This window comes from Hyaena hyaena, unplaced genomic scaffold, assembly GCF_003009895.1.
Source record: "Hyaena hyaena isolate Hyena2069 unplaced genomic scaffold, ASM300989v1 scaffold_709, whole genome shotgun sequence".
Lineage (NCBI taxonomy): Eukaryota > Metazoa > Chordata > Mammalia > Carnivora > Hyaenidae > Hyaena > Hyaena hyaena.
The window spans coordinates 702,754-708,763 of NW_024081343.1; the positions used below are offsets into that span (position 1 = coordinate 702,754).

The 6,010-nt window shown below is 32.9% G+C and overlaps 1 non-coding gene across 1 annotated transcript; it reads left to right on the forward strand.

The window, feature by feature from the left end:
- The first annotated feature begins 295 nt into the window (after window positions 1-295).
- Window positions 296-402, forward strand: LOC120220595. Its single transcript, XR_005525633.1, has one exon. It is a non-coding gene; the product is annotated as a U6 spliceosomal RNA (small nuclear RNA).
- Window positions 403-6,010: the final 5,608 nt, after the last annotated feature.

The following is a 6,010-nucleotide window of genomic DNA, read 5'->3' on the forward strand; positions in this document are numbered from 1 at the left end:
GCTTCCCCCCCCTCAAAAAAATAAATAACATTAAAGAAATTAAAGTTAATTTGTTAATCAGTCTTAAAGCCATCTTTTTATTTTGGTGATCCATAGTTGGCAAAGCAAGACGATGCCAATGGGATAGGACAACTTATTTTGAGTCGACTTGATAAAGTTTTAGGCAGCACCATTTTACTAGGAAAATAAAGTGCTTATATTCTGCAGACTCTGAAAAATATTTTTTGTTTAATGTACTCGGCTACATTGTTGCTGTTTATGTACCAGGGTTCATCAATAAAAATTGGACCACACAGTGCTCACTTCTGCAGCAAATATACTAAAACTGGAATGATAAAGATTAGATTAGCATAGCCCCTGCCTAAGAATGACACTTCAATTCCTGGATCATTCCATATTAAAAAAAGTGGACTATACAAATTGACTTAGTTTTCATTTAATTAACTGGATCACTCACCAGTTTGGCTTTATTGATGTTTATCCAAAGAGAGAGAGAGAAGAGATATAGCTAAGACTCTGAAATCTCTTTCTTGGTAATCTATGAACATTAAATGTAATAATGTTAGTGACAATAATGGCAAACTTTGAATGAGTCATTACTATTTATTTGACATACACATTTTTCAGTGCTTTATGCATGTTATTTAATTGTCCCAACAAGTCTGTAAGGAGAGTACTAGTGTCCATATTTTTACATAAGAACAAGAGACATTAATGCCTCATCCAAAGTTATGTAGGTAGTCCATGACATGGTCAGGAATCATAATGACACAATCTTTCACATGAGGTCTAGCAATTAATCAAGCTTTTATACATACCATCTCAGTGGGTATCAGACAGGTCAGTTTTACAATAGGATCTATTTTGAAGTTATTATGGGATACTATATTCAATATTGTTTATGATTTTCTCAACTTTTCCAAACAGTAAGATGTTTGAAAGATTATTATACCAAAATATTTACAGTATTCTGAATGCTTTTCTAAGATATATTTGCTTGAATTATATTAATATTTTTGCTGGCTAAAAGAAAAAAAATGAACTTTTCAGTGACTCATCATTTCTGTTTCAATTAGGTTCTTGTCTAAGGAAAAATAAATAGAATGAGCAAGGGAGAACCGTTTTCATTTCTGCAATTGCTATCAATTCTCAATATGTTTGAAATGTCACTGCACACTGCTTACCAACCTGTTGGTACCAAGTGAAGTCAGAATTATTAATGAGAGACCTTTGCCAACAAATGCTAGGGATAGTGAACAAAACCCTCTGTAAGTACAAATGAATATGCATTTGCTGGAATCGCATATGAAATGACAAAAGTCCTACAATGCTGTTGGGAAAGACAAAAATAATGAAGACAGTGGAAAATAATGTTCTGGTCAATTATTTTCTATCTGAAGGATAGAATTCTGGGAAAGGAGAGAAAAGATGGAAATTAAATGGGGTGAGAAAACCAAGAGATTGAGGGAAAGGACAATTCAACATTAGAAGAGACAGTGTGGGAAGATATAAAGGAATAGAAATGAACTCAAGGAAAAGAATTGGGAAAGTAAGGAAAACTAAATATAGAAAAGAGTATAAAGAATTCCATATTCTTAGCTTTATTATTATTAATTATTATTATTATTTTCTGAGAGAGAGACAACGTGAGCAGGGGAGGGGCAGAAAGAGAGGGAGATACAGAAACCAGAACAGGCTCCAGGCTCTGAGCTGTCAGTACAGAGCCTGACGCGGGATTCGAGCCTACAAACTGTGAGATCATGACCTGAGCCAAAGTCAGACGCTCAACCGACTGGGCCACCCAGGTGCCCCATCCATATTCTTAGTTTTTTCCTCATCTTATTTGAACAAACCTTCCCAGCATCATGTTACAACATGTTTTCTTTTCTACACTTTGTAATGTTTGCCATTTGGATTTCACCAGGAAATGTTTTCAGATCCTTTTTTTAATTATTTTTAAAACCTTTTTAATTTTTCATCATGGTAAGTGTACTCTTTTATCCCCATGACCAATTTCACCCATCCCTCTACCTACCTCCCCTCTGCTAACCATTGGTTTGATCTTTATAGTTAAAAGTCTGTTTTTTATTTGTCTCTCACTTTCTCTTTTTCTTTTTTCCTTTGCTCATCTGTTTTGCTTCTTAAATTCTGCATATAAGTGAGATCATATGAAATTTGTTCTTCTCTGACTGACTTATTTAGTCTAGCATTATGCTCTCTAGCTTTACCCATGTTGTTGCAAATGGCAGGATTTTATTCTTTTTTATGGTTACACAATAGTCCATTGTTTACATGTACTACATGTTCTTTATCCATTCATCTATCAGTAGACACTTGGGATACTTCCTTAGTTTGGCTATTGTAAATAATACTGCAGTAAATATAAGGGTGCATGTAATTTCCTGAATTAGTGTTTTTGTGCTTCTCGAGTAAATACCTAGTAGTCAAATGAATGGATTGTAGGCTCTATTTTTAACTTCTGAGGAATCTCCATATTGTTTCCCACAATGGCTGCACCAGTTTGCATTCTCACCAACAGTGCAAAAGGGTTCCATTTTTTTCTATCTCCTTGCCAGCTCTTATTTCTTATGATTTTGATTTTAAGTACTCTTTACAGGTGTGATGTGATATCTCATTGTAGTTTTGATTTGCTTTTTCCCTATGATGGGTGGTGTTGAGCATCTTTTCATGTGTTTGTTGGCCATCTGTATGTCTTCTTTGGAGAAATGTTTATTCATGTCTTCTGCCTATTCATTAACTGGATTTTTTTTTTGTTTTATGAGGGTGTTGAGTTCCTTATATATTTTGGATACTAACCCTTTATTGGATATATCATTTGCAAATACCTTCTTCCATTCCATAGATTGCCTTTTAGTCTTACTGATTATTTCTTTCACTGTGCGAAAGCTTTGTATTTTGATGCAGTCCCAATAGTTCATTTTTGCTTTTATTTCCCTTGCCTCTCTAGACCTATCTAGAAAAATGTTGCTATGGCTGATGTCAGAGCAATTACTGCCTGGTCTCCCTTCAAGGATTTTTATGGTTTCAGGTCTCAGGCTTAGGTCTTTAATCCATTTTTAATTTATTTTTGTGTATGGTAAAAGAATGTGGTCCATTTTCATTATTTTTCATCTAGCTGTCCAGTTTTCCCAACACGATTTGTTAAAGAGACTATTTTATTCCCATGGCATATTCTTTCCTGCTTTGTCAAAGATTAATTAGCCATATAATTGTGGGTTTATTTCTGAGTTTTCTGTTCTATTCCATTGATCTCTGTGTCTATTTTTATGCCAATATCATACTGTTTTAATTATTACCATTTGGTAATAAAACTTAAAATCTGGAATTGTGATACCTCCAATTTTGTTTTTCAAGATTGTTTTAGTCATTTTGAGGCTTTTTGTGGTTCCATACAAGTTTTAAAATTGTTCTAGTTCTGTGTAACAAAATGCTGTTGCTAGTTTGATAAGGGTTGCATTCTAACATACAGATTGCTTTGGGTAGTAAAGACATTTTAATGATATTTGTTCTTCCAGCCCATGAGCATTGAATGTCTTTCCATTTCTTTGCATCATTTTAAATTTCTTTCATCAGTATTTTATATTTATTGGGGTATAGATCTTTCACCACTTTGAGTAGGTTTATTCCTTGACATCTTATTGTTTTTGGTGCAGTTGTAAATGGGATTGTTTTCTTAATTTTACTTTCTGCTGCTTCATTATTAGTATATAGGAATGCAACAGATTTCTGTACATTGCTTTTGTATCCTCTGACTACTGAATTCACTACCAGTTCTGGTAGTTTATTTATTGATGGTGTTTTGGTTTTTTATATATAGTATCATGTCATCTGAAAATAGTGAGAGTGTTACTTCGTCCTTACTAGTTTGGATGTCTTTTATTTCTGTATGTTGTTTAATTACTGTGTCTAGGGCTTCTGGTACTATGTGGAATAAAATTGCTAACAGTGGACCTCCCTATCTGGTTCCTGACCTTAGGGGGAAAGCTCTCAGTTTTTCCCCACTGGGTATGATATTAGCAGTGGGTTTTTCATATATGGCCTTTGTCACATTGAGGTCTGTTCCCTCTAGATATATTTGCTGAAGTTTTTTATCATGAATGGAGTTGTACTTTATCAAATGTTTCATCTGCATCTACTGAAATGATCATATAATTTGATAATACTTTGTTGAGGATTTTAAAATCTATGTTGGCTTATAGTTCTCTTTTTTCTTGTGTTTTTATCAGGTTTTGGTATCAGAGTGATGTTGGTTTCATTGAGTGAATTTAAAAGTTTTTGTTCTCTTCTATTTTTTGGAATGATTTGAGAAGAATTAGTAAATTATCTTTAAATGTTTGGTAGAATTTACCTATGAAGCCATTTCGTCCTGTACTTTTGTTTTTTTGGAAGTTTTTTGATTACTGATTCAATTTCATTGCTAGTAATTGGTCTGTTCAAGTTTTCTATTTCTTGCTGCTTTAGTTTTGGTAGGTTATAGGTTTCTAGGAATTTCTAGGAATCTCTTTTAAGTTGTCTAGTTTTTTAGCACATAGGTTTCCAAAATATTCTGTTACAATTGTTTCTTTTTCTGTGGTGTTGGTTGTTATTTCTCTTCTTTCATTTGTGATTTTGTTTATTTGGGACCTCTCTCTCTTTTCTGATGAGTCTGGCTTGAGGTTTATCAGTTTTGTTCATCTTTCAAAGAACAAGTTTCTGATGTCGTTTATATTTTTATTTATTTTTATTTTTTAGTTTCTATATAATTTATTCCTCTGCTCTAATCTTATTATTTCCTATCTTTTATAGGTCTTGGGTTTTGTTCTTTTTCTAGCTACTTTAGGTGTAAGGTTAGGTTGTTTATTTGAAAATTTTCTTGCTTCTTAAGGTAGGCTGTATTACTCTAAATTTCTCTCTTAGAACCACTTATGCTGCATCCCAAAGATTTTCACTTTCATTTGATTCTATATAATTATTGATTTCTTCTTTGATTTCTTGTTTGACCCAAGAAATTACTGTTTAGTAGCATGTTATTTAAACTCCATGATTTGTGCTCATTCCATATTTTTCTTGTGGATGATTTGTACTTTCATAGCATTATGATCAGAAAGGATACACAGTATGACTTTAATGTTGAGACTTGTTTTGTGCCCTAATACATGATATATTCTGGAAAATGTTCCATTTGCATTTGAAAAGAATGTGTATTTTGCTTTCTTAGGGTAAAATATTCTGAAGATGTCTGTCAAATCCATCTGGTTTACTGTGTCATTTAAGACCACTGTTTCCTTGTTGATTTTCTGTTTGGATGATGTCCCTGTTCATGTAAGTGGGGTGTTTAAGTCCCTATTATTATTTTATTAGTCTCAATTATTTCCTGTATATTTGCTAATAGTGTGTTAATACATGCTATAGGTATTTGGGTGCTCCATTTTGGGTACATGAATATTGACAATGGTTACAACCTCTTGTTCTTTTATCCCCATTATGATTGTGTAGTGTCTTTGTCCCTTGTTTAGCCCTATGTTTTACAGTCTATTTTGTCTGATATAAATATTGCTACCCTGGCTTTCTGTTGATATACATTTGCATGACAAATGTTTTTCTGTTCTCTCACTTTAAATCTTCAGGTGTCTTTAGGTCTGAAGTGAATCTGTTGTAGGAAGCATATAGATGGGTCTTGCTTATTTTATCCACTGTCACCCTATATCTTTTGATTACAGCATTTGTTCTTTTACATTCAAGGTAATTATTGATACATGTGTGTTTATTGCCATTTTGTTACTTGATTTGTTGTGATTTCTATAGATTTCGTCTGATCCTCTCTTCTCTTTCATGGTTTGCTGGCTTTCTTTAGTGATATACTTGGATTCATTTCTCTTTATTCTTTGCATATTTATTACTGGTTTTTCACTTCTGGTTGCCATTAGATTTATATATAACATCTTTTGCATATAGAAGTCTATATAAAGTTGATAGTTTAAGTTTGAACCTATTCTTTTACTCTTCTCCT